This window comes from Trachypithecus francoisi, unplaced genomic scaffold, assembly GCF_009764315.1.
Source record: "Trachypithecus francoisi isolate TF-2019V2 unplaced genomic scaffold, Tfra_2.0 Contig01579, whole genome shotgun sequence".
Lineage (NCBI taxonomy): Eukaryota > Metazoa > Chordata > Mammalia > Primates > Cercopithecidae > Trachypithecus > Trachypithecus francoisi.
In genome coordinates, this window is record NW_022681442.1 from 19,939,136 (window position 1) to 19,967,073 (window position 27,938).

At 40.3% G+C, this 27,938-nt stretch overlaps 1 long non-coding RNA gene and 1 pseudogene across 1 annotated transcript; one reads left to right on the forward strand and one right to left on the reverse strand.

Annotated features, from left to right (window-relative positions):
- The first annotated feature begins 7,629 nt into the window (after nucleotides 1–7,629).
- LOC117064408 lies at nucleotides 7,630–8,384 on the forward strand (annotated as a pseudogene).
- A 16,727-nt stretch (nucleotides 8,385–25,111) lies between these two features.
- Nucleotides 25,112–27,086, reverse strand: LOC117064419. Its single transcript, XR_004429447.1, has 3 exons — nucleotides 26,901–27,086; nucleotides 25,785–25,884; nucleotides 25,112–25,177 (listed from the first exon to the last, which is right to left on the reverse strand). It is a non-coding gene; the product is annotated as an uncharacterized LOC117064419 (long non-coding RNA).
- Nucleotides 27,087–27,938: the final 852 nt, after the last annotated feature.

The window sequence follows — 27,938 nt, forward strand, 5'->3', positions numbered from 1 at the left end:
CTCTCTTTTCGGACTCAGCACGCCTGCACCCAGGTGATTAAAAAGCTTTATTGCTCACACAAAGCCTGTTTGGTGGTCTCTTCACACGGACACACATGACACCTATAACTTCCATTTCCCTAAAATGTATAAAACCAACGTGTAACCCAACTACCTTGGACACATGTTCTCAGGACCTCCTGAGGTTGTGTCACAGGACATATTCCTCAACCTTGGCAAAATAAACCTCTAAACTGATGGAGACCTGTCAAATTCTTTTTGGTTCACAACCCAAACTCTGAAAAGAACAGAATTTCCCACAGCCTCGCAGTGCCTAGAAGACAAGGAACAACTATGAGTGGGCTCTGAGAAACCATAGACAAGGAGTATTACAGACTTGTTACAGGTAGGTAGGCTTTGACTGGGGCTCTGCCCCACCCGTAGGAATGTCAGAGGATGGTTCGGCAATCATTACATTGCCTCTCTAGAAGGGATAAATTGGCAGCCAGCACCAGGGAGAGGCCATTTCCTGATGGTCCATAGCTGTTGCACTAAAGTGTTCACTGAATACAGGTGCCAGGCAGAAGCAGCTGCCCAGGCCTGTGCACTAAGAGACAAAATGGCAGAGTCTGACCTTCCAGCGGCACGCCACCAGAAAAGGGAAGAAACCCTCAGGTGGGGAGGCTTTCTATTGATCACAGGACCATGCGATCAATAACCAAGGGGAAAGACAAATGATAAAAACATCATGCGTACAACTTCCTAAACACACTGCAGGTGCTCACCTCCCAGGGTAAGGAGGGCACTGCACATACAGGCAGCCCACCCATGGGAAAGGAGCCAGCCCCTAAAGTTTGACCTAAAAGGTCAAGTTTAAACACCACACTTGACCGTCTCATCTCTAGTTGGGACTCTTCCAGACACACTTGCCTTTCTTTCCTGGTCTAAAGTCTTTTTAAATAAACTTCCACTTCTGCTCTGAAACTTGCCTGGGTCTCTTTCTCTGCCTTAAGCCCCTCAATTGAATTCTTTTTTCTGAGGAGGTAAGAACTGAGGTTGCCACAGATCCATTTGGAATTTGCCACCAGTAACTGGGATACCCGTCACCGGTAACCAACTGAATTGTGACTCCTATGAATTCATATGTTGAAACCCTAACCTCCAGTATTTCAGAATGTGGCTATTCGGAGACAATATCTTTAAAAAGATAATTAAATTAAAATAAGATCATCAGAATGGCCCCTAATCCAAATGACTAGTTTCCTCCTAAGAAGAGGAAAATAGGAACCCAGAATGGTGGTTCATGCCTATAATCTCTACTACAGAGGAGACTGAGATGGAAGGATTTCTTGAGGCCAGGGGTTCCAAATCAGCCCCAAGTAACATAGGAGAGAGACACTCATTTCTGGGGGAAAAAAAAAGAAGAAAAAGAAAAAATTGGGGTGCAGACACAGGCACAAATGGAAGACCACATGAAGACAAAGGGAGAGGACAGCCATCTACAAGCTAAGGAGAGAGACCGTAAAAGATACCAACCCTGCTGATACCTTAATCTCAGACTTCTAGCCGCCAGAATTGAAAGAAAATAAATTTCTGTTGTTTAAACCACCCAGTCTGTGGCACTTTGTTATGGCAACCCCAGCAAATGAATATAGCCCTCAAGGGAGTCATGAAGCAACATTTACTATCTGCAACTGTTTTCTCCCTGAGCACTTGCTAATCTGAGCACATCTAAAATCTGCAAATCCAGGTTTGGCCTTGGCAAAGGGCCACTGCTATGGGAGAGATAAACCAGCAGAATTGGATTTTGGCAGTCAAATTGGGCTGAAGTGACAAAATTGAAGATTTGAGGAGCCTCAAACATATAACCAGTATCCTCTTCAATACTTTTGCCAAATTCTGAAGTTATAAACATGCTAAGCCAAAAATCTCCTTAAAGTAGAGCAAAAAATTCTGTAGTTACTCAGTACCAAAAAAAAAAAAAAGAAAGTTGGATTCTCAATTAAGTTTCCTGATGGCCACAACATAACAATAGGAGGAAATTAGATTGAGACTGGTAATTATGAAAAGTGCATACCCATTAGCCACCCCATCCCAGCCTCCTGACATCCATTTTCCCATCAGAGGAAAGGGCAAATCTACCCTGTGAAAGATAAGATCAGCTGAAACTCTGCAGTGTTTTAAAGATATTTAAATAGTAATGATTTACTGGGGATGTAGAAACAGGACCATATGATCAATAACCAAGGAGAAAGACAAATGATAAAAACAGATCTGCAGATGATTCAAAACAGTCAAGTCTTGTTATTTGTGGTAGTTACGCTCTATAAATTGCCAAGAATGCTGAAGTAATGAATAGTGAACTATCACTACACAGGGAAATATAGGATGTGGTTCTGAAAACCTCTGGTCACAACAGTTTTATCAGCCAAGATTCTATTGGCATTATATAAGTTTGACAACATCTTGTAAGATCAGCCAGTGTTACCAGCTTTGATGACCTGCTCTTCCACATAATTCTTCCTGTATAATACTACTTAGCAGGTATTTTAAAAATTCTTCCACAGCCTCATGATCTTCAGAGCCTCCTTTGCCTACATTTAATATTTCTCATGTTATATCACCTTTTCAAATGTGTGAGCCACCATCATTAACTGGGTAGTGTGTAACATTTTCCTGACCCTGAGTGATGTAACAGTAAGTCTGACATTCACCGTCATGGTAGTGCTGTACATTATGCTTTTGAAAAATCAATCATCATCTTAAGAATTCACAATTTTAGACACTTTATAATCTTTTCCATGGTTTCATTATACACTATACATGTTACTTTAGCACTTTCCAGAGTGGCCTTACTTATAGACTGGCAAATTTTCTCTTTCTTTTTCTGCATGTGTCACATTATTGATTCATTAACATTGGACTCATGATGAAGAGTACTATAGCTCATGCCTGAACAAAGCTTATCTAGTATACATATTTTCTCTGTACGGTACATCACAGCCATCTTGCACATTAAAACACCAGACAGCACTTTAGCACTATGCTTGGGAGCCATTTGAAACAGCAAAATTGCCAAATAAAGCACAAAATCACAAAAATAGACCACAATAAGACAGCTGAAACAATACTGCCGAGTGTCACCTTGTTCAATCTCAGCTGGGAACATGTGCATCAAGAAAAAAAAATTTTTCACCACTCCGCACATTTCCATAAATGACTGTGAAAGTGCCGTAAGTATCGATTTGGGGTTTACAAATAAATTTTAGCAAGTAAGCAGATTCACAAATATGGAACCCACAAATAATGAGGATCTACTGTATTCATGTTAACAAAGACTTCAAAATAACTACAATTCATATGTTTAAAAGTATAAAGAAAAAAAATTAAAGATTTTCATCAGAGAACTGGAAGCTATAAAAAATGAATCCAATAAACATCAAATTAGAAACATAATGGATAGATTTAACACAATATTGACCATAGAGAAGATGGGATTATTTAACTAAAAGGAAGGAAAAACAATATACTGAGAAATGGAGGCAGGTGGACTAATTTAATAAATAATAAGACAGAGCACAGTACATATGTGAGGGACACCAAAATCAAATTGCTAAAAACGAAAGACAGAGAAGCCCTTAAAAGTAGAAAGAGCTAAAAATGCATATTACCTCCAAAGGAGTATTAATAAAGTTGAAAGCTGACTGTATAACAGAAAGCATAAATGAGATTATCTTTTTATTTTTTTAAGACAGAATCTGGCTCTGTTGCCCAAGCTGGAGTGCAGTGGCGTGATCTTGGCTCACTGCAAGCTCCACCTCCCAGGTTCATGCCATTCTCCCGCCTCAGCCTCCCAAGGAGGTGGGACTACAGGCACCCACCATCACGCCCAGCTAATTTTGTTTTTTGTATTTTTTAGTAGAGACAGGGTTTCACTGTGTTAGCCAGGATGGTCTTGATCTCCTGACCTCGTGATCTGCCTGCCTCAGCCTCCCAAAGTGCTGGGATTATAGGTGTGGGCCATGGCATCCAGCCGAGATGATCTTTTAAGTTCTGAACTGAAGAAAATAATTACTTTGATTTCTCCTGCCATTGATTAAGTGTTGCTGTTTATGAGCACTGTATAAATGGAATTGTACTCTTTTGTGTCTGGCTCCCCTTGTTGAATATTATGTTTTTGACATCCATCTATGTTATTGCATGTAACAGTAGTTCACTTATTCTCATCATATAGAGCAAAGATCCATGTAACAAAGGACCACAAATAATTTAGCTACTTTACCATTTATGCACTGTTTGGTTATTTCTAGTTTGCAGTAAATATAAAAATACTGCTATAAACATACTTAAGCATATCTTTTGGTATCACATTTCTGTTGGTTGTAGTCTAGCAGTGGAATTGCTAGATCATGAACAATGCAAGTGCTATAGACTACATTGAGTCCCCTCCCTGCAAATTCATGTGTTGAAGTCACAAACTCCCATGTGTCTCTATGGGACATAGGGCATTTATGGAGATTAAGGTTAAATGAGGTCATAAGAGGGAAGCCTTCCAATAGAACTGGTGCCCTTATAAGATGAGGCAAAGACACTGGATCTCTCTCTTTCTCTGTCTGCCCTTTGAGGACGCAGCAAGAAGGCAGCTGTGCACAAGCCAAGAAGAGAGCCCTCACCCAGAGCATGAATATTCTAGCACCTAATCTCAGACTTCTAACCTCCAGAGCAGTGAGAAGGTATATTTCTGTTGTTGAAGCCACCCATTCTGTGGTATCTTATTATGGTAGCTAATAAGAGTTGACTAATACAGTCTATTTTAAGTGATAGTATATATTATTAAACAAGTTTCTGAAATGTTCCAAACCAGCAGTTTACAATGGTTTCAGCTAATCCATATCCTTTACAAGAGTTAGTATTATCTATATTTTTCACTGTATCAGTCTTGTTGTTCTGTTGTGGTATTTCATCATGACTTTAATTCCCCTGATTAATAATGATATTATAATCATCATTTTGCAAAGCGCCTTTTCATGTCTTTTTTTTCCATATTGATTTACAGCAGCTCTTTACTTCTTAACAAACATCTTCTACTCTCTTTATTGTATTTTTCTTTTTTTTTTTTTGTTGAGGCAGAGTCTCGCTCTGTCGCCCAGGCTGGAGTGCAGTGGCCGGATCTCAGCTCACTGCAAGCTCCGCCTCCCGGGTTCACGCCATTCTCCTGCCTCAGCCTCCCGAGTAGCTGGGACTACCGGCGCCCGCCACCTCGTCCGGCTAGTTTTTTTTGTATTTTTTAGTAGAGACGGGGTTTCACTGTGTTAGCCAGGATGGTCTCGATCTCCTGACCTCGTGATCCGCCTGTCTTGGCCTCCCAAAGTGCTGGGATTACAGACTTGAGCCACTGCGCCCGGCCTATTGTATTTTTCTTTCTTAATCATGAAAATAAGTTCTTTATTGCAATGTAGTTCAATGTATCAATCTTTACTCTTAGTACATTTTGTGTTCTGCTTGAGAAATCTTTGCCTACCCACAAGATCTTGAAGATCTTATCTTACAGAAGCACTTTTTAAAATATTTAACATTTATATCTACAACCCATTTGGAAATAATTTTTACATTTGGTATGAAGTAAGGCTTAGGATTAATTTTTTTCCATGTGCATATTTAGCCCAGCACTGTTAGTTGGAATGTACACTTATTATGTTTCTTCCATAATAAATTAACCATACAGATACGATTCTGCTTTCTCAATTTTATATTCTATTGCAACTAGATGGTTTTGTTTTCATATGCCAATAACATACTGTCTAAATTACTGTAGCCTAATGTCTTGATATCTTATGGTGTAAATTCCCCATAATTTTTGTTCTTTTTCAAAATCACCTCAGATATTTGTAGACTTTTTGTATTTCTATACAAATTTTAGAATTACTTTGTCAATATCCACAAAAAACAAAAACTTTCCAAAATTCTAATTTGGATTGCATTTAATGTATATATTAATGGTTGACAATCAACATTTTTACATTATTGAATCTTTCATATATGAACATATACCATTTATGTATTCTTTAATTTCTCTTAAGAAAGTTCTATTCCTAAATATTTGATGCTTTTAATAGTACTGTTATTTTAAATCTTATTTTAAAATAAGATTTATTTTAAAATCTTTATTAGTATGTAAAAATACTGATTTTTTTAAAAATGTTAACCCCATACCTTCGTACTTAATTTGCCAAACTTATTTTAGTGTAAATTACTTTGGATTTGCTAACTGATCTTCAGTACAATGTTGGACATAAGAGAGTTAACAATAAACATACTTGTCTCATTTCTGATCAGAGAGGCAAAATTTTGATATTTTATCATTAAGTACTATGCTCATTATAGGGTTTTTGTAAATAGTGTAATCAGATATGGGATGGCCTTTACGTTCTTGACTTGCTAAGAATTTTTATTATAAATGGGGATTGATTATAAATGTCTTTGTTAAGATTATTATATTCTTTTTCTCCCCTATTCTGTTAATGTGGTAAATAACATTGGTTGGTTATTAAATATAAACAAACTTCACAAATTCTCTTTGCAAACCTTATTCCTAAAATAAAACCAGTCACCTATCTACCTACCACTCCCCCCAACACACACACACATATACATCACTAGAGTTATTTACTAATTTTTAGTTTAGACTTTTCGTTTATGCTCCTGAGATTTTCCTATAACTTTCTTTTCTGGCACTGTATGTGTTAGGTTTTGGTATTAAGTTTATGCTGTCCTCATAAAACAAATTTGGAAATGTTTCCCCTTCTTTATAACTTTCTGCAAGCATTTGCATAAAGTTGTTATTTATTCCTTCAAGATTTAAAAGAACTTACTGGAAAAGACGATACCTGGGCCTAGGTATTTCTTTGTGAAATTGCACATTCAATTCCTTTAAATGATATAAGACCATTCCGATTCTCTATTTCTTAGTACCAGGTTTTTAAAAATGTGCTCTTAAGAAATTTGTCCCCTATACCTACATTTCCAAATTTTCAGGAATATAATTCTTCAGTATATTCTCTTACCTTTCCAAATCTCTGAATGATCTATAGCAATCTCACTTTTTGTTTCTGCTATTGATTTTTTTTTTTTAATTTCTCCTCTTTTCTTCTTGCCTAGACTTGCTAGAGATTTAACAGTGTTATTCACCTTTTCAAACATTCGACTTTTGACTCTTTGAATCTTTTGTGTTTATATTTTCTGTTTCATTAATTTTGTTATTATTTTTTTCCTTCAGTTTCATTTGGGATCTATTGGCTATAATTTCTGAGAGTGATACTGAGATTTTTCAGCCTTCCATTTTTTATTAATGTATGCATTTAGACTTAAACATTTCCCCTTAACCACAGTTTTATTAGCATCCTCCAAAATTTTATGTCATATTTTCATTTTCATTTAGTTTGAAATATTTTATAATATTACTTATGATTCTACCTTCAATCCCTGGATTGTTTCAAAATATGTTGCTTAATTTCCAAGTAATTGGGGATGTTTTAGCATTCTTTTGTTATTGATATCCGGCTTGATTCCAGCACAGCCTGAATGAAATGTTCATTTAAAATATATTGAGCACCTTTTCGTGGCACCTCAGAGGTGATCAGCTGCTTCAAGATGAAGCTGAATATGTCCTTCCCAGCCACTGGCTGCCAGAAACTCATTGAAGTGGATGATGAATGCAGATTTCATACTTTTTATGAGAAGTGTGTGGTGAACAGAAGTTGCCGCTAATGCTTTTGGTGAAGAATAGGATGGTTATGTGGTCTGAGTCAGTGGTGGGAATGACAAACAAGGTTTCCCCATGAAGTAGTATGTCTTGACCCGTGGCTGTGTCTGCCTGCTACTGAGAAAGGGGCATTCCTGTTATAGACCAAGGTGAACTGGAGAAAAAAAGCACAAATCTGTTCGAGGTTGCATTGTGGATGTCAATCTGAATGTTCTCAACTTGGTTATTGTAAAATTTAAAAAGGAGAGAATAATGTTCCTGCACTGACTGATACTATGGTGCCTCATGGCCTGGGGCCCAAAGGAGCTAGCAGAATCCACAGTCTTTTCAATCTGCCTAAACAAGATGACATCCTCCAATATGTTGTAAGAAACCCCTTAGACAAATAAGGTAAGAAACCCAGGACCAAAGCACCCAAGATTCAGCATCTTGTTACTCCATATGTCCTGCAACACAAACACCAGTGTATTGCTCTGAAGAAAAAAAGTACTAAGAAAAATAAAAAAGAGGCTGCAAAATAGGCTAAACTTTTGGCCAAGACAATGAAGGAAGCCAAAGAAAAATGCCAGGAACACATTGCCAAGGGATGCAGACTGTCCTCTCTGCAAGCTTCTACCCTAAGTCTGAGTCCAGTCAAAAATAAGATTATTTGAGTAATTAGAGGAGATTAGACTCTCGAAAAATATGTATATTGATATTTATGTTTCTGCTTGTAATATTTTTGTTCTAATGCACTTAATAGAATGTGTATTCTGCCACTGTTGGGCACTATGTTGTACATATGTCCATTAGATCAGGTTTTCTTGAATTGTGTTTTTACTGATTTTCTGTGTCCTCACTGAGCATTTTGCTTTGCTTGTTCTATCAGTTACCAAGGTATGTTAATGTGTCTTACTGTGATTGAACATTTGTCTATTCCTTCTCTTAGTTTTTTACTTGTAAATTGCTTATCAATTAATTTTTGTTCTATTTTAAAATTTACTTTTTAGGTTTACAGAGAATTGCCAGGTAGTACAGAATTCCCATATAAGCCCTCCCTGTTACACACATACAAAGTTTCCTGTTTTTAATATCTTGCTTTAGTATGATACATTTGTTACAGTTAATGAAACAATATCAATTTGTTATTATTAACTAAAGTTGAAAATTTATATTAAGATGCACTCTTTGTGTCATATAGTTCTCTATGTTCCCCCAAATGCACGATGTCATGAATACACCATTATTACACAATAATACCATAAAAATTCCCTATGCTCCATCTATCCTTCCCTCTCGTCCTTCTAAACCCTGGCAGTTGCTGATTGTTTAACTATCTCTATACTTTTGCTTTTTTCAGAATGTCATACAGTTAGAATCGTATAGTGTGTATTCCTTTCACATGGGCTTCATTTGCCTAGAAATATGCATTTAAGGTTCTTCCACCTATTTTTTGTGACTTAATAGCTCATTTCTTTTTACTATCAAATAATATAATATTGTATGGATGAACCACATGTTGTTGATCTATTTACCTACTAAAGGATATCTTGCTTGCTTCCAGTTTTGGGCCATTATAAATAAAGCTACTATTCACATTCAGATTTTTGCATAGACATAATTTCCAACTCTTTTGGGTAAATACCCAGTAGCACAATTATTGCATTATACAGTAAGACTATATTTCTTTTTTTTTTTTTTTTTTTTTTTTGAGACAGAGTCTTGCTCTGTCACCCAGGCTGGAGTGCAGTGGCCGGATCTCAGCTCACTGCAAGCTCCGCCTCCCGGGTTTACGCCATTCTCCTGCCTCAGCCTCCCGAGTAGCTGGGACTACAGGCGCTCGCCACCTTGCCTGGCTAGTTTTTTGTATTTTTTAGTAGAGACGGGGTTTCACCGTGTTAGCCAGGATGGTCTCAATCTCCTGACCTCGTGATCCGCCCGTCTCGGCCTCCCAAAGTGCTGGGATTACAGGCTTGAGCCACCGCGCCCAGCAATATTTCATTTTTTAAGGAAATGGCAAACTATCTTCCAAAATCATTATATCATTTTTGAATACGAGCAATGAATGAGAATTCCTGTTTGCTCCACATCCTCACTGGCATTATTTGGTGTTATCAGCCAATCATTGATCCTCTTGGCAGGTGGTTAGAACAGGGCCATAATGCCTTAAACCAATTAGGGGACTCACTTCTTTGAGGCTTATTCTCAGACTTTGTGAGGTTTGGTTGACCTCTGATCCAACCCCATTCCATAATGTAGCCCTTGAAGGATTCAACCTGAAAATCTTGTGTGTTTTCCAAGATGTCTCATCCTGCCTCATTCTTAGAGTCTCAGACTTCAATGTTTTAGCTCCCCTGTAGTGTTAGACTGATGAAAGTGCCACACAGCTTTTTCATCACACTGTACTCCTTCCTGAAACTCATCATATTCTCTCTTGCTCTCATTCTCTACCTCTTGTTCTCTAACTCCAGTTTAAGAAAAGGCAAATGCCTTAAGGGAATAACTGTCACAGGCTCACTTTCCTCCATATCCCTTATCTCTGTAATCCTGGCCCCTCAGTTCTGGTAACCTCAGACTCTCTCCAGTGCTTTTAGATAGACTATATTTAAAATGTCTATTCAGCAAAGCAGTTGTTTAGAATACATAATTAAAAGAATGTGTAATTCTTTCCTGATGTCTGTATTGTCTGGCAAGAATACAATCTCCCTGAGGGCCAGGACAAACTTGTCTTTAGCCCTACCATCATCTGAGACATTAGCTCAGTGCTTGGCTCCATAAATTTTGACTGTCTTTTGGAAAGAACAAATAAAGAAAAGAAGAGAAGAGGCAACTTTAAAAGAAACTTCCTCTTATAGAATCAGTAACATAAAAACAAAGATTCTTATCAAAGATTCTTGAAGCTGAATGTGCTTGAGTTGTGTGAGCCAGACTGCCCTGCAGTGGGAGTAAACATTTCTGAAACTTAACAGTTAGTTCATTTTCCATTCTCCATCTTCTATACTCCTCTGTCCCAGTGGAAATGGAAATGGAGGCCTCATATTAAAGGCCCCTGGTTTCACTAGGTTCCATGTGGTATTGAGTGAATTGTTAAAAGAAAAATTTAAAGAGAAATCAGGGTAGTGGTTTATGTGAAACAACAGTAATATTTGAATTAAAGCCATAAATCAAGTATGCAAATAAGCCTGTGCTCAGGGCAGAAATGCAATCAAATGGCCTGCAGAAGGAAACTTAATAAGCCCTGCCCCTGCTTCTATTACCTTGCAGTAAGTTTCCTGAGATTCGGGTCTTGTGGGGACACTGAGAGAGGGTAGCTCCAGGCATTCCAGTAGCTCTCACAGAAGCTGTACTGGGACCTGGCAGCATTCTAACACCTCAGAAAGGGTTGAACAGTTTGCATCTGTGTCTCTGTCAACAGGCATTAAATATGCATCTGATCAAGATAGTAGTCAGGGTTATGAAGTGCCTGTGGGGGAAATTTGCTTGAAATTATGAGTATATGTACATGCTTTCTTTCTGAAATGGCTTTAGGGCTGAAATTCTCACAAAAGAATTGGTTAAAGAACAGGAGATGGTTCAAAAAACAATGACTGTTAACAGTTTGGGTGGAAAGTAAGGAGGGCAACAAGACCAAAATTCAGGGTTCCTTACTAAAGATGGGGCCTAGCCCTGCCCATGGAATTTTTACCAGTTGTTGGTGGCCATAAAATCGTGGCAGTCAAGTAATCATATGTCTTGGTTTGCTTAGGATAGTCCCGTTTTATTCCTACTGCTCCAGTATAATTGTTATTAGCACCTCCTTTTGTTCTTAAGAGTGTCCTGGTTAGGAAGATAAATTTTAGGACCCCCCTACAAAGTAAGGATCTCCAAAATTATTCACTTTTCAAGTAAGTCAAAAACTCAGACGATTATTTCACAGTCCAGTAGGCCTCACAACTCATAGCCTAGATCTACATCCATTAATGAGATTAGTAAGTTTCCTCTCTCTGGAACTCTACAAGTAAAGACTAGAAAAGGAGATGATGTCAAGGAAATTTGGACACAAAGCAAGGGCCTATGTCAATGGTTTTGTGAGATTCCTTCTTTCCCTGAGGTTCAGCAAATCTGAGAAAAAAACTCATAGGGGAAATCGTTTTTCAAGTTTGTACAAGAAGATGGTAGATGATGAAGAGGCTGAACCCAAGTTTTCTCACTTTCTTCACTAGAGACTGATTATGATTAGGAGAAAATAAGCCAGACAGGGAAAAATTTAGAGTGGTTCTAGGTACTGCATGTCTAACTCAACTGAAACCTGTACACTAACTCCAGTTTGAACTTTTTAAGGGCAGTAGAGTTTTTGTTAGATGCAAGAATTCAGGTGGTAAGAAGGCAGGGTAAGTTGGGGGGATAGAAGTCTTCATCAATCATGCCCCCTGCAAGGACACCAATTTAACAACTTATCTACACAGAACAAACACCATCATAAGAATCAGAAATCAGGCAAGCCCTCATAGTATCTGGTTTTAACATTGTGTCACTGAAAGAGACACTGAAGACATAGAAAACAAGTCTTGAATTGCTGACGCCACCCCTCCCCAACCTCTGGCAGCAGCAATGTGGTGCACAGTGTCCCTGGGCACTGGAGGAGGGTGAACACAGCAATTACAAAGCAATAAACTCAGCACTGTCCTGCTACAGCAGAAAGAAACACTAGACCAAACTCAGTTGATGTCAGCCCATAGCAGGAGCATTTAAACCAGCCCTACCCAGAGGGTAATCACCAATCGCAGTGGTCAGAATTTGACTTCCCACAAACCTTACCACTGAGGGACAAAGTACTCTGTGTCTCTAAATAAACTCGAAAGGCAGTCTAGGCCATCATGACTACAATTCTTCGGTGAGTTCTAGTGCTCAACTAGGCCCAGAGACCAACTGGGTGGTGGAGCATGCACATACTGAGATATCAGCTGGGGCAGCCAAAGGAGTGTTGGCAACACACCTCCCCTACCCCCAGGCTGCACAGCTCATGACTCCAAAAGAAACCACTTCCTTTTGCTTGAGGAGAGGAAAAGGAAGGCAGTGGAGGACTTTGTCTTGCATCTTGCCATAGCAGGATATGGCACTGGTCAGAGTTGTGAGGACCCATTCAAGGCCCCAGCTCCTGGACAACATTTCTAAACATACCCTGGGCCAAAAGGGAACCCACTGCCTTGAGGAAAGGATCCAGTCCTGGCAGCATTCATCACCTGCTAACTGAAGAGCCCTTGGGCCCTGAATAAGCAGCAGCAATACCCAGGTACTATGTCAAAGGCCTTGAGTGAGCCTCTGAGTGGACCTCTAAGGTTTTTGACTTCCAGATGGCATCCCTGGACCCACATGGGGCCTGGGGGACCTTGCCACCCTGAAGGGAAGGACCTACGCCCAGCTGGCTTTGCCACCAGCTGATTGTAGAGCCCCAGGGCCATGAGCAAACATAGGCAGTAGTCAGGAAGTGGTTAGAGTAAGCATTAGCTGAGACTCACTGCTGTGCTGGCTTCAGGTCTGATCCAGTGTAGGGGTGCTTGTGTCACTTAACCTCCAGCTTTAGGTGGCTCAGAACATAGAGAAAGAGAGAGACTCTGTTTGTTTGGGAGAAAGTAAAGGAAGAAAATAAGAGTCTCTGCCTGGTAATCAAGAGACTTATCTTGGGTCTTGTCCAAGATTATCAGTGTGGTACCACTAATGAGTCTGCAAGAAACATGTTACTGGCCTTGGGGTGCCCCCTAAAGCACATACATCTTAGATCACAACACCCAAGTCCTTTTAAATATCTAAAATGTGTTGCTCAAGAAGGATGGGTAAAAATAAGCCCAGACAGTGAAGACTGCAATAAATACCCAGCTCTTCAATGCCCAGAAACTGAAGAACATTTGCCAGCATCAATATCATCCAGGAAAACATTACCTCACCAAATGAACTAAGTAGATCACAAGGGACCAATCTTGGAGAAACAAAGATATGAGACCTTTTAGATACAGAATTCAAAATAGCTGTTTTGAGAAGACTCAAAGAAAATCAAGATAACACAGATAAAAAATTCAGAATTCTATCCAATAAATGTAACAAAGGGATTGAAATTATTAACAAGAATCAAGCAGAAATTCTGGAGCTGAAAACTACATTTGGCACACTGAAAAATATGTCGGAGTCCTTTAACAGCAGAATTGATCAAGCAGAAGATGTAATTATAATGAGCTTGAAGACAGGCTATTTGAAAATACACAGAGGAGACAAAAAAATAATAATAATAAAAAACAGTGAAGTAAGCCTACAGGATCTAGAAAATAGCCTCAAAGGCCAAATCTAAGAGTTATTGGCCTTAAAGTTACTGAAAGTTTATTCAAAGGGTTAATAACGGAGAACTTCCCAAATCTATAGAAAGATATCAATATCCAAGTACAAGAAGGTTATAGAACAACAAGCAAAGTTAGCCCAAAGAAGACTATTTTAAGGCATTTAATAATAAAACTCCCAAAGATCAAGGGTAAAGAACTGATCCTAAAAGTATCAAGAGGAAATAAAAACAAATAACATGCAATGGAGCTTTGATACATCTGGAAACAGACTTTCAGTGGAAACCTTACAAGCCAGGAGAGAGTGTAATGACATATTTAAAGTGCTAAAGGAAAAAAAAAAAACTTTATAATAGTATATCTGGTTAAAATATCCTTTGAACGTGAAGGAGAAATAAAGACTTTCCCAAACAAAAACTGAGGGATTTCATCAACACCGACCTGTCCTACAAGAAATGCTAAAGAGAGTATTTCAATCAGAAAGAAAAGGACATTAATGAGCAATAAATACTCACCAGAAGGAACAAAACTCACTGGTAATATTGAGTACACAGAAAAACACAGTATTATAACACTTTAACTGTGGTGTATAAAGTACTCTTAACCCAAGTAAAAAGACTAAACAATGAACCAATCAAAAATAACTTTTCAGGACATAGCCAGTACAATAAGATATAAATAGAAACAACAAAAAGTTTAAATGTTGGGGGATAAAGTTAGGGCATGGAATTTTTTATTCATTTCAATGTTTATACAAAGTGTTACATTATTGTCAGGTTAAAATCATGGGTTATAAGACAGTATTTGCAAGTCCATGGTAAACTCAAACAAAAACATACAGTGAATATACAAAATTAAAAAGCAAGAAGCCAAATCATATCAGAGAACGTCACCTTCACTAAAGGAAGGCAGGAAGGAAAGAAAGAAGAAAGAGGAGACCACAAAACAAAAACCACCATAAAACAAATAACAAAATAGTAGAAGTAAGCCCTTCTTTATCAATAATAACAATAAATGTAAATGGACTAATCTCTCCAATCAAAACACATAGAGTGGCTGAATGGATGAAAAAATAAGACCCACTGATCTTTTGCCTACAAGAAACAAATTTTTACCCTAAAGTCACACATAGACTAAAGATAAAGGGACAGAAAAAATATTCCATGCCAATGGAAACCAAAAAATAGCAGGAGTCACTATAACAATATTAGACAAATAGATTTCAAAACAAAAACTGTAAGCAGAGACAAAGAAAGTCACTATATAATGATAAAGGGGTCAATGTGGCAAGAAGATATAATTTTAAATATCTATGCACCCAACACTGGAGCATCTAGATATATAAAGCAAATATTATTGGAGCCAGAGAGAGAGATAGGCCCCAATACAATAATAGCTGGAGACTTCAACACCCTTCTTTCAGCATTGGACAGATTTCCCAGAAAGAAAATCAGCAAAGAAACAACAGACTTAATCTGCACTATAAACCAAATGAATCTAATACCTATTTACAGAACATTTCATCTGATGACTGCAGAATACACATTCTTCTCCTCAGGACATGGCTCTTTCTCAAGAACAGACATATGTAAGATCACAAGGCAAGTCTTAACACATTCAAAATCATGCAAATAATATCAAGCATCTTCTCTGACCACAATGGAATAAAACTAGAAATTAATAACAAGAGGAGTTTTCAAAACTATCGAAAGACATGAAAATTAAATAATATGCTCTTGAATGACCAGTGGGTTAATGAAGGAGTTAAGAAGGAAATTGAAAACTTTCTTTAAATGATAATGAAAACACAACATACCAAAACCTATGGGATACAGCAAAAGCAATACTAAGAGGGAAGTTTATAGCTATAAGTACCTACCTCAAAGAAGAGGAAAAAATTCAGGTAAATAACCTAATGACTTTAGGTTATCATAACCAAGTGGGATTTTTCCTTGGGATGCAAGGATGGTTCAACATACACAAATCAATCAATATGATACATCCTATGAACAGAATGAAGGATAAAAACCATATGATCATTTCCATTGATGCTAAAAAAAGCATTTGATAAATTTCAACATTTCTTCATGACAAAAACCCTCAAAAACCTGGGAATAGAAGGAATATACCACAACATAATAAAAGCCATATATGACAGACCCACAGCTAGTGTCATACTGAATGGGAAAAAACTGAAAGTCTTTCCTCTAAGATCTGGAACATGACAACGCTGCCCATTGTCACCACTGTTATTTAACATAGTACTGGAAGCCCTAGCCATTGCAATCAGACAAGAGAAAGATACCAAAGGCATCCAAATGGGAAATAAGTCAAATTATTTTTTTTTATAGATGATATGATCTTATATTTAGAAAAATCTAAAGACTACACAGGAAAATGATTAGAACTGCTAAACAAACTTAGTAAAGTTGCAACATACAAAAATCAGTAGCATTTCTATCTGTGAGTGAGAACTCACTCACTGTCATGAGAACAGCATAGGGGAAACCACTCCCATGATCCAATCACCTCCCACAAGGTCCCTTCCTTAACACATGGGGATTAAAATTTGCCTTACAATTCAAGATGAGATTTAGGTGGGGACACAGCCAAACCATATTATTCTTCCCCTGGTCCCTCTCAAATCTCACGTCCTTCTCACATTTCAAAATGCAATTATGCCTTCTCAACAGTACCCCAAAATCTTAACTTATTCCAGCATTAACACAAAAGTCCAAGTCCAAAGTCTCGTCTGAGACAAGGCAAGTCCCTTCCCCCTTAAAATATCAAAAGCAAGTTAGTTACTTCTAAGATACAATGGGGGTACAGGAATTGGGTAAATGTTCCTATTCAAAATGGGAGAAATTGGCAAAAACAAAGAGGCCACAGGCCCCATGCAAGTCCAAAACCCGGTAGGGCAGTCATTAAATCTTAAAGCTTTGAAATGGCCTCCTTTGACTTCATATCTCACATCCAGGGAATGCTGATAGAAGGGGAGACTCCCAAGGCTTTGGGCAGCTCTGTCCCTATGGCTCTGCAGGGTATAGCCCCTGTGGCTGCTTTCACAGGCTAGTGTTGAGTGCCTGTGGCTTTTCTGGGTGCAAGCTCTCAGTGGATCTACCATTCTGGGGTCTGAAGGATGTTGGCCCTCTTCTCAAAGCTCCACTAGGCAGTGCCCCAGTGGGAACTCCATATGGGGGCTCCAACTCCACATTTCCCTCCATACTGTTTTAGTAGAGGTTCTGTATGAGGGCTCCACCCCTGCAGCAGACTTCTGCCTAAATATCCAGGCATTTCCACACATCTTCTGAAATCTAGGCAGAGGTTCCCAAAGGTCAGCTCTTGTCTTCTGCGTATCCACAGGCCCAACACCACATGGAAGCCACCAAGGCTTGGGGCTTGCACCCTCTGAAACTACAGCCTGAGCTTTACCATGACCCCTTTTTGCCCTGACTAGAGCTGGAGCAGCTGGGACAGAAGACACCAAGTTCCAAGGCTGCACAGAGGAGAAGGGCCCTGGGCTGGTCCACTTTTTCCTCCTAGACCTCTGGGCCTGTGATGGGAGGGGCTATGTTGAAGATCTCTGACATGCCCTGGAGACATTTTCTCCATTGTCTTGGCAATTAACATTCAGTTCCTCATTACTTATGTGAATTTCTGCAGCTAGCTTGAATTTCTCCCCAGATAATGGGTTTTTCTTTTCTACCGCATACACAGGCTGCAATTTTCCCAGAATTTTATGCTCTGCTTCCCATTTAAACATAAGTTCCAATTTCAAATGTCTCTTTGTAAGTGCATATAACTGTATGCTTTCAGGAAAAACCAGGTCAAGTCTTGAATGCTTTGTTCCTTAGAAATTTCTTCTGCCAGAAACCCTAAATCATCTATCTCAAATTTAAAGTTCCACAGATCTCTAGAGCAGAGGCAAAGTGCCGTCAGTCTCTTTGCTAAAGCAGAGCAAGAGTGACCTTTGCTCCAGTTCCCAATAAGTTCCTCATCTCCATATGAGACCACCTCAGCCTGGATTTCATTGTCTGTATCACTATGAGCATTTTGGTCAAAACTATTCAAAAAGCCTCTAGCAAGTTCCAAAGCTTCCTACATCTTCCTGTCTTCTTCTGAGCCCTCCAAACTGTTTCAAACTCTGGCCCTTACCCAGTTCCAAAGTTGCTTCCACATTTTCAAGTATCTTTATAGCAGTGCCCCACTGCTGGTGCCAATTTCCTGTATTAGTCCATTTTCACACTGCTATAATGACACTATCTGAGACAAGGTTATTCATAAACAAAAGAGGTTTAATGGACTCACAGATCCACATGACTGAGGAGGCCTCAGGAAACTTACAATCATAGCAGAAGGTAAAGGCGAAGTAAGCACATTTTACATGGCAGCAGGAGAGAGAGAGAGAGAGGGGAGGAGGATGGGCCAGACACTTATTAAACAACCAGATCTCATGAGAACTCACTCACTGTCATGAAAACAGCATGGGGAAAACCACCACCATGGTCCAGTCACATCCCACCAGGTCCCCTCCTTGACACATGGAGATTACAGTTTGGCTTATAATTTGAGATGAAATTTGGGTGGGGACACAGGTAAACCATATCACTAAGTAAAATAAGCCAGGTATAGAGAGACAGATATCACATGTTCTCACTTAATTGTGGGATCTAAAAATCAAAGCAATTGAACTCATGGGCATAGAGAGTAGAAAGATTGTAACAGAGGCTGGGAAGTGTAGTGGGGGTTTGCAAGGAAGATGGGGACAGTTAATGGGTACAAAAAATAGAAAGAATGAATAAGACCCACTATTTGATAGCACAACAGGGTGACTATAGTCAATAATAACTTGATTGTCCACTTTAAAATAAAGAGTATAATTGAATTGTTTGCAACTCTAAGGATCAATGCTTGTGAGGGATGGATACCCCATTCTTCATGATATGCTCATTTCACATTGCATGCCTGTATCAAAACATCTCATGTACCTCATAAGTATATACACCTACTATGCACCCACAAAAATTAAAAATTTTGAAAAATGTAATTAAAAAAGAATTTTGGTGTATATCTGCACCTAGGGTTTTGCATCAGACAGAATAGGGTAGGTTTTGATGTAGCAGTAAACAAAATTTCAGTGGCTTAAAACAACATAGTTTTGCTAGGAGCAGTGGCTCATGCCTGTAATCCCAGCACTTTGGGAGGTCAGGAGTACAAGACCAGCCTGGCCAACATAATGAAATCCTGTCTCTACTAAAAATGCAAAAACTAGCCGGGTGTGGTGGCAGACACCTGTAATCCCAGCTACTCGGGAGGTTGAGGCAGGAGAATTGCTTAAACCCAGGCGAAGGAGGTTGCAGTGAGCCGAGATCGTACCATTGCACTCCAGCCTAGGTGACAAGAGTGAAACTCCATCCCAAAAAACAAAACAAACAAACAAACATAGTTTTGCTTTCTTCTCAGCTACACTTTCCATCATATATTAACTGGGAGCTCTCATCCATGTCAGACTTGCTCAGGAATGCCCTATTTCCTTGATTATTGAATCAGTACAAAGAGAAAAGCGTGAATCACTCACTAGCTCTGAAAGTTTCTGCTGGCTATGACACATATTTCGACTCACATTTCTTTTTTTTTTTTTTTTTTTTTTTTTTTTTTTTTTTTTTTGAGACGGAGTCTCGCTCTGCCGCCCAGGCTGGAGTGCAGTGGCCGGATCTCAGCTCACTGCAAGCTCCGCCTCCCGGGTTCATGCCATTCTCCTGCCTCAGCCTCCCGAGTAGCTGGGACTACAGGCGCCCGCCACGTCGCCCGGCTAGTTTTTTTGTATTTTTAGTAGAGACGGGGTTTCACCATGTTAGCCAGGATGGTCTCGATCTTCTGACCTCATGATCCGCCCGTCTCGGCCTCCCAAATTGCTGGGATTACAGGCTTGAGCCATCGACTCACATTTCATTGCCCACAGAAAATCACATGGATATGCCTAATTTGTTATGGGAAGGGAAGTCATACCATTATCATGGAAGGCAGAGAAGAGGAAATATTTAGAAAATAGCACCAACCACAGGTTAATGGGAAAAAATATAGAAATGGCATGTCAAAGTGCCTGGTATACAACAGGAGCCAAACACATGTCAGCTCCCTGCTGAGAGATGCCCTGATTCTTTGGAGCCTTTCTCTTCCAGCTCCCCTGTTCTTCCTTTCAGATGAGACTCCAGCACCAAGGATTGCTTAGTCTGTAGACTCAGAAAGGGTAGAGTCCTATACTCCTCAAACAGGCAAAGAGTTAGTACCTGAATCATAGACAAGGACTTGTCGTATTCCGGCCTCAGCATTTTATAACAGAAGCAGCAGCAGCAGCAGCTAAACATCCAGCATTTATATAGCACAAGCAGTGTGCCAAGCACTTGCTGAGTTTCACTATTCTAAGAGTCTTACCATGTATTTAATTCTGACAACAATTAGATAGTTACTATTAGTACACTCTCTTTACAGATGAGAAAATGGAGGCAAAAATGGTAAAGTAACTTTTCCCAGGTCAATCCTTAGTAATTATCAGAGCTGGGATTCAAACCCATGCAGTTTGCTCCAGCATTGAAGTTCCATTACTTCTACGCTAGACAAACTGGGGAATAAAGACATGCCCATCTTATCCAATAGCGTATGATGGCATAGTACATACTACAATATGGTTTCTCAGGAAATGGAGCCCCTGCAGTGGTCTTTATGTAACCCCTGCAGGGGTCTTACGAAATAATTTTCTTGGCACCCAAAGAACATTAAATAGCATCGCTTCATATGATGGCAAATGCATTTTCTTTTCATTGCTTTTCTCCCTTTGTTCCCCAATCCTTCTGATGATATAAAAAAAAAAATGTCAAAGACATGCTAGCACTAACCATTATTGTTAATCTCACTTTGGAAGAAGAGAAAGGCCCCTAGCACATACCCTGCTGAAGGCAACCATATCCACCTACATAGAAAAAGAATGTTTTTGTTCCATTGTACTTGTTTATTGTTATTCTTTTCTATTGGAAAGTGATTCAAGATTTCCATTTATGGCAATAATATAGTTTCACTTTAAAACATATTTGTTTAATAAAAATGAGCTGATGTGATAAAATAGAAAATAAATAGCATGGCTAGTGTGCAGACAGGCCCAGAAGAGTACAAGCAGTTGGTCAAAGACTGGAATGTGGGAAACACTATTCTGGAGGGATGAGTTTCCAGGGCAGTAGGCTGGACTTAGGGTGGATGCTAAGAAATTTCTTTCCTTTAGTCAGCTGCTAGTCTGACTAGTCTTTGTTATAAATCTTAGCAAAGAAAACAATAAGAATCTCCTCTTTTCTACCAATGGCACATGTTAAACCCTAAACCCTGAGAAGATACACATTTAAGATGCAATGAGCCTGAGAGAAAGTGGTCAGGTGAAACAAAGAGGGCATTCAATTAGCATGGAGAGAAGTGGGCCTGCATTGGGTCAGTAACGAACTGTGTGACCCGGGCGAATTTCCTACCAACTCAGAGCCTCTACCACCATCTATAACTTGGGAAAATACAGTTTACCTCCCAGGGTTCTTGTGATTATTAAATCATATCATGGGGAAAATATACCTGACTTATCTTGCTAGCAGTTGGGAAGATCAAGCATTCATTCCACAGACTTATAAACCTACCAAGTACGAGACAGTCAAAGGACAACCTCAGCTTTTGCCCTGTGAAGCTCAGTCAAGTAGGAAATTTCACTAAGAGCAGCAAGAGAAAGAAAACCATGCAACTGCCGTTTATTGAGGATTTGCCAGAGACCAAGTGTCCTATATGTATAAGCCCATTTCATCCTAACAATAGCTCTGCAAAGAAAATTACGTATGTGTCACTACCCCCATTTTACAGATGAGAATCCTGAGACTTAGAGGGATAAAGAACTTACATAAAGTTATTTATGCTGAATGGCAGAGACAGGACTCAAACACATCTGTTTTCTTTTTAAAATAGAGATCATTAGGCCAGGCATGCTGGCTCACACTTATAATCCCAGCACATTGGGAGACCAAGGTGGGAAGACTGCTTGAAGCTAGGAGTCAAGACCAGCCTGGGCAACATAGCAAGACCTGTATCTACAAAAATAAAAATAAGAATATCCAGGCATAGTGGTGCATCCCTGTAGCCCCAACTACTCAGGAGCCCAAGGTAGGAGGATCACTCGAACCCAGTTCTAGTCTGTACTGAACTATGATTGCGCCACTGCACTCTAGCCTGGGGGACAAAGCCAGACCTTGTCCCCTCAACTTCCCCTCCAAAAAAGAAGTTATCCAGACAAATAGAGGTGGGATAGATTGGAACTGCACTTAGAGAACCAGCCCTACATCCACCAAAGCATTTGGTCGATTACGAAGCATTAAGGAGGGAATACTTGTTGATATTCACTATTCCTACTTCATTATTTTTAGAGTCAGATTTTCCCCATGTGGCGTTTGAAGTTCTCCAAAGCTCCCATGCAAGTGTACGGGGTATCTCCAGTGTTAGAGCAATGTTCCTCAATGCTTCCCAAGCTTTCGTGGATACAGGAATCACACCAGGAAGGAATCTTGTTAACAGGCAGCATCTAAGTCAGTAGTTCTAGAGGGACCTGAGATCCTGCATTTTTAGTAAGCCTCCATGGTCTATGCTGCTGGTCCACAGACTACAGTTTGAATAGCAAGGCATTAAAGGATTGCTTCAGAGCCTGTGGGGTGATCTTTTCCACCCCTTCCCATGCATAGTGCCCTACTCAGCTCCGAATCAAGGTGCAGCCTGCACAGCAGCAGGGGCAGCCTCCCTGCCATGGTGGGAAATGAGCAGGAGCAAGTAGGACTTTTCAGTCTAGCACAGCAGCGTCAGCACAGAGAGGAAGAGGCAGGTTCACAATCCCCATCAGTAATCGGCCAGAGGGAAGCTGGTAAGAGGAGCTTTTAGTGTTTTCCAGTCACTGCAATAGTCCTTCTGGGTACTCAAGGGCACAACAAAGTGGTGGTTATTAAGGCTAATAAAAAAGCATGTAGGCCGGGCGCGGTGGCTCAAGCCTGTAATCCCAGCACTTTGGGAGGCCGAGACGGGTGGATCACAAGGTCAGGAGATCGAGACCATCCTGGCTAATACGGTGAAACCCCGTCTCTACTAAAGAATACAAAAAACTAGCCGGGCGACGAGGCGGGCGCCTGTAGTCCCAGCTACTTGGGAGGCGGAGGCAGGAGAATGGCGTAAACCTGGGAGGCGGAGCTTGCAGTGAGCTGAGATCTGGCCACCGCACTCCAGCCCGGGCGACAGAGCCAGACTCCGTCTCAAAAAAAAAAAAAAAAAAGCATGTAAAATGTGCAGTTAAATAACATTAACCCAGAGGTTGGTGGCTCATTTGGGGATGGACTATCTCCGCCCCTTGGGAGGGCCCTTTTGTTTGCTTAGTTGTTTCTATGTCTCTAGCTATCCAGGCACTGGGCAGGTACACAGAAAGCAGATAAGGGGCATCAGGCACTTTCTTGGGGTCATCTCATTTTAAGAACAATAGCTGTGTTTGGAACCAGAAAGACCTGAGTGCAAAATGCAGCAGTAACTGTTGGCCAATAACCTAAGCTTACCAATCTGTATGTGCCTCAGTTTATCAGTCTATAAAATCGGGGTAAGTATAGTACCGACTTCATAAGGAGTGTTGTAAAGATGATAGAGATGATGTGACAAAACACTACCACTATTAATGTAACTCTTTCAAAGTACTGGTCATTTTATATTATCACATTTAATCATGAGGTTCTGAATGTGTATGTAATTATTCAAAGACTCAGGAAGAGTGTGATTTGAATTAGGTCTCTCTGGAATCTAAAACCATAGGTAGTTTACTTTTGACTCGGCTTCACTCTCTCAGCACTTATCTGTGCCATTAATGCCTCATAGAGCTTATGTACACATTGGCACTTCATGGACATTTGCCTGTTTGACTTGGTCTAGGTGCTAACCCAATATACACACCGAGAATCACTTGGAGAGCTGCTCTGGACATTGACATGAGGCACACACTGAGGGCTACTAAGAAACCATGTAATATTGGCAAAACAAGGCTTGTTGACAGGCATCACAGAAAAGCAGCAGGAGATGGCATCAGATAATGCAGACCTTGTCTCTACTGGAAAATGTGGCCGTGATATCATTCCTCTGGGCTCAGAGAGGATATAGGAGTATCAATAGCTACCTTGTCTTCCTTTCAGAGCTGGCTGTAGGGATCGAGTGAGATCACTTACATGAAAGTGTCAGACACTGCAGGTAAGGCTTTCTTATCATTGTTATTATAATCAGAATGACAGGTAGAAAAGTCCCAAGAGAACTCCAAAGCCATTCTGCTTTGGAGAAAATATTGCATTTAAAGAGACAGAAGACAAGACCCAGGGCTATGGAAAGACTGATTGTCTTCTATGGAAATATAAAAACAACTGATTCCCAGTCTTAAGGCCACTATGGAAAATAATAATATGGCTAAAATTCATGGCCTGCTCACATTTATCTAATAAAAAGACTTAAAAGTGATTTAAATAAGCTATTTGGCAACATTTAAACTTGACCTGTGAAACTGACCCAGTTTTCTGGGCCACATGTGTAGCCTAGCAGCAAGGGGACAAGAGTCCCGTTAAATAAATACAGAAAACCTGTCAAAGGATCTGTTGAAACTAGGAAGACTCTATCAGAAGCCTATTCAAAGCTCTGAATTGAATTTTGCAGCTCAAGAGGTGAAGGAGATCAGTCCATGATTTACAACAGAGGACAGCACAATTAGTGAGTCTGTTTTTTCAAGCTCACTGAGCAAGTCCCTCCAGAGATACACATGACATCTGGACAACAGTTCCCAGCTAGAAGGAGGGGAGGCTGAGACCAAGCCAGCATTGACCTTCCAGCACACCCACATGTGCACTGGTCACCAACTTTCAAGAATGAGGCTGCAACGATTGTCAATTGGCCCCTTCCCTTGGGAGGCATCTCTAGCAGAGTTACAAAGCACTGTCTTTTCAGGAGCTCACTGAGTAAGCCACAGACTTTCCCGGTCATTCATTTTTCAACTCACACTTACGGATCAGAGTAAGCAGATCTGAATCCTCCTCATCACTCTGTTTTCCAAGTGGAGCTCTCACTGGAATTAAAGAAGCTGTAATTAAAGTACCTTGTTTGGGAATGCTGCAATTAGTCACCAATTCAACATGCTATCAAACATAATTCAAATATAAACACTCAGGCTGCAGGTGCCAATCCCCTGATGAGCTCTGGGAGCTAGTGAGCCCTGCCTGCCTTCTTCATATGAACCTGTTGTCCCTGGGTGACTCACCTAGTGAGGTAGATTCTGGCTCTGACCTGATCCATGGGAGTAAGCCCCAAGGCAGCCTGTGTTTCCAATCATTTCTAAGCTTTGGGAGTTGGACCTTGTAAGGAAAATGGCTTCACTTTTGTCAGGAGTAGGCCCAGGTGGCCTTCCAAGAGCAGCATGACTCAGCGGGTTTGGAGCACAGGCCCACAACCCCACACATGATGTAACCACACCACATGAGGTACATTAGCCACTCACATAAGCTCGTGCTTGGCTCAGAGCCACTATTGTCTGTAAAAGGCATAACTACCCTACTGATGCTGTACATACAGCTTGTGCCCAGAGAGAGAATAAAGTTAGGTCAAAACTGCCTACAATTCCTCAAGTGTTTTTCCAGCTACCCACCACTTGCCCACCCACTCCCCTCAAACCTCACCTTGGGCTGGAACTTAATATTTGGCGTAACAGACTGCCAAGGAGTTGATTTTGTCTCATCACCATACAGAGAAGCTTAGGGTAAAGACAGCTTCTTCAATCTATATTTCAAAGGGAATAATGTGGCTTCATGATTAAACATAAGCTTTGAGGCTATATTTTCATTATTTCAATCGCTAAAAATTCTGGGGTACTGAACTCTCAAGTGGTTTGGTTGCAGCGTTGCCTTCCAGTCTGGCATCTGGCTTCAGCTCCTTCTGATCTGTTCCCCATGCACATCTTTTTAAAAATGCAAATCAGATCAGGCTACAGTCCTGGTCAAAGCCCTCCACTAGCCCTCACTCCACTTGGAATCAAGTCCAATCCCTTTGCTTTGGCCTCATTGCCCCAGTGCCCTGCTCCTGCACATCCACCCTCTCACTGTGGAGCCCCAGGGCCTTTGAATTCGCTGTTGACTCTGCCAAAAAACTTCCTCCATAGATTTTGGCATGGGTAGAAGCTTCTTGACTGTTGACTCTTCAGAGAAGCCTTTCCTGACCTAACATACCCAGCCTTTTCCCAGGCATTCCTTATCACATCAATCTTCAAATGTTCTATCTCATCAATGTCTGATAGTTTCTTATTTAATTCTTTAGTCTTTCTACTTTCTGCTGAGAATACAAGCTCCTTAAAAGAGATTCTTTATCTTTGTCGCCCACTTCCTGAAGCAGAGCTAGAACATAATAGAAAATGTATTGGTGGGGTGAATGAATCAATCTTCATAACAATTATTTATAAAATAAGGATGAACCTGCCTGAGCAGGGTAAGGTGAGTTGTATGGCATATCTGGTATGCAGCAGAACCTCAATTCAAACCTGTCTTTACTATAAAGTAGATCCTTTTTCCACCCTGTCTTCTGTTTTGTTTCTTTCCCTTCCTCTGTTACCAGCAGCTAATGCAATGTTGTCTGAACATTTCATCTTTACATTAAATGCTGGCGCATGACCTCAAGTCTCTGACTCTTCTATCGGAACTGACTTATGGCTCACACTTTAAATGTTTGCATTCCAGCCTCCACTGCTTTTCTGAATCACTAGGAAACACTTATTCAAAGTAGACCCAGCCAACATATTTTACCTTTTATCAAGGGGTGCTCATCAAGTATCCTACATTTCTGTCCATCATGCCTGCAGAAAAGAAGCATCCACCACTCTGCCGATCAGAACATGGGGGGAAGTGTCTCTCCTTGAGGAAGACTCAACCAAGATTGCTACCTTGGGGCTGGTTGGCCAAGCTTTCTGGAATGGAGGCAACACAACAGCTTCAAAATCCCAGACTGAGACTTGGGGGCAGAACAAGAAAGAGGGTGAGGTGAGTTAGGGTGGGCACCTGGTGCCAGTTGCAGAGAGCTCATAAAGCAGGAGGCGGGGGGTGGGGGGAGGGGGCATCCACACCTGTACTCACCTTTTTAAACCTTTTTAAAGAAGAAGTAGGCAGTATTGAACTAGGAGTCAGAGCACTTCCCTTTGAACACTTGTCTATCATTTGCTTCCTGCAGAGCCTTGGGCAAGCCCCCTAACTTCCTTCTCAGAATCCTCATCTGCTGTGGATCAAGGTCAGCACCCCAGCCCTGCTTACCTCAGGGCTTCCATGGAGACCATTGCAGATGATCAATGGGAATGGAATCTGTGCAAGATATTATCATGGTTCTTACATTAATAGATGCCACATTTTGCAATTAAATCCACAGTATAAAGATGGGGCAGGGAGGGGCAAGATAGGTAAAAATAAGAACATTATTTTTATAATATTAAAATATTATTATATTAATATTATAAAAATAAAGAGTTTCCTTCCCATCTCACCACCTATGCCTTTTCATGACTCAGCTACCAGCCCCAACACTGTACAAAGGGCCTTGGGCCCCCATGTTCTGCTCCATCCGTTCTGCAAACTTCTCTCAAACTCTTCACTAGACCCAAATTTGGCCAAAAACAATACTGTTGCTGGCAGGAGGAGCTCTCCTTGGGCTCCTGAAGTCAGAACCAGTGGTCCCTGAAAGAAAAAATTTCCAGCCCTGGCCCCCTTCCAGTGTAAAAACATTAAAAGAAGTCACATTAAGAAACAAGGTTTACCCTGAGAAGTATGCCCAGTCCAGGGCACTGTCCTCCATAA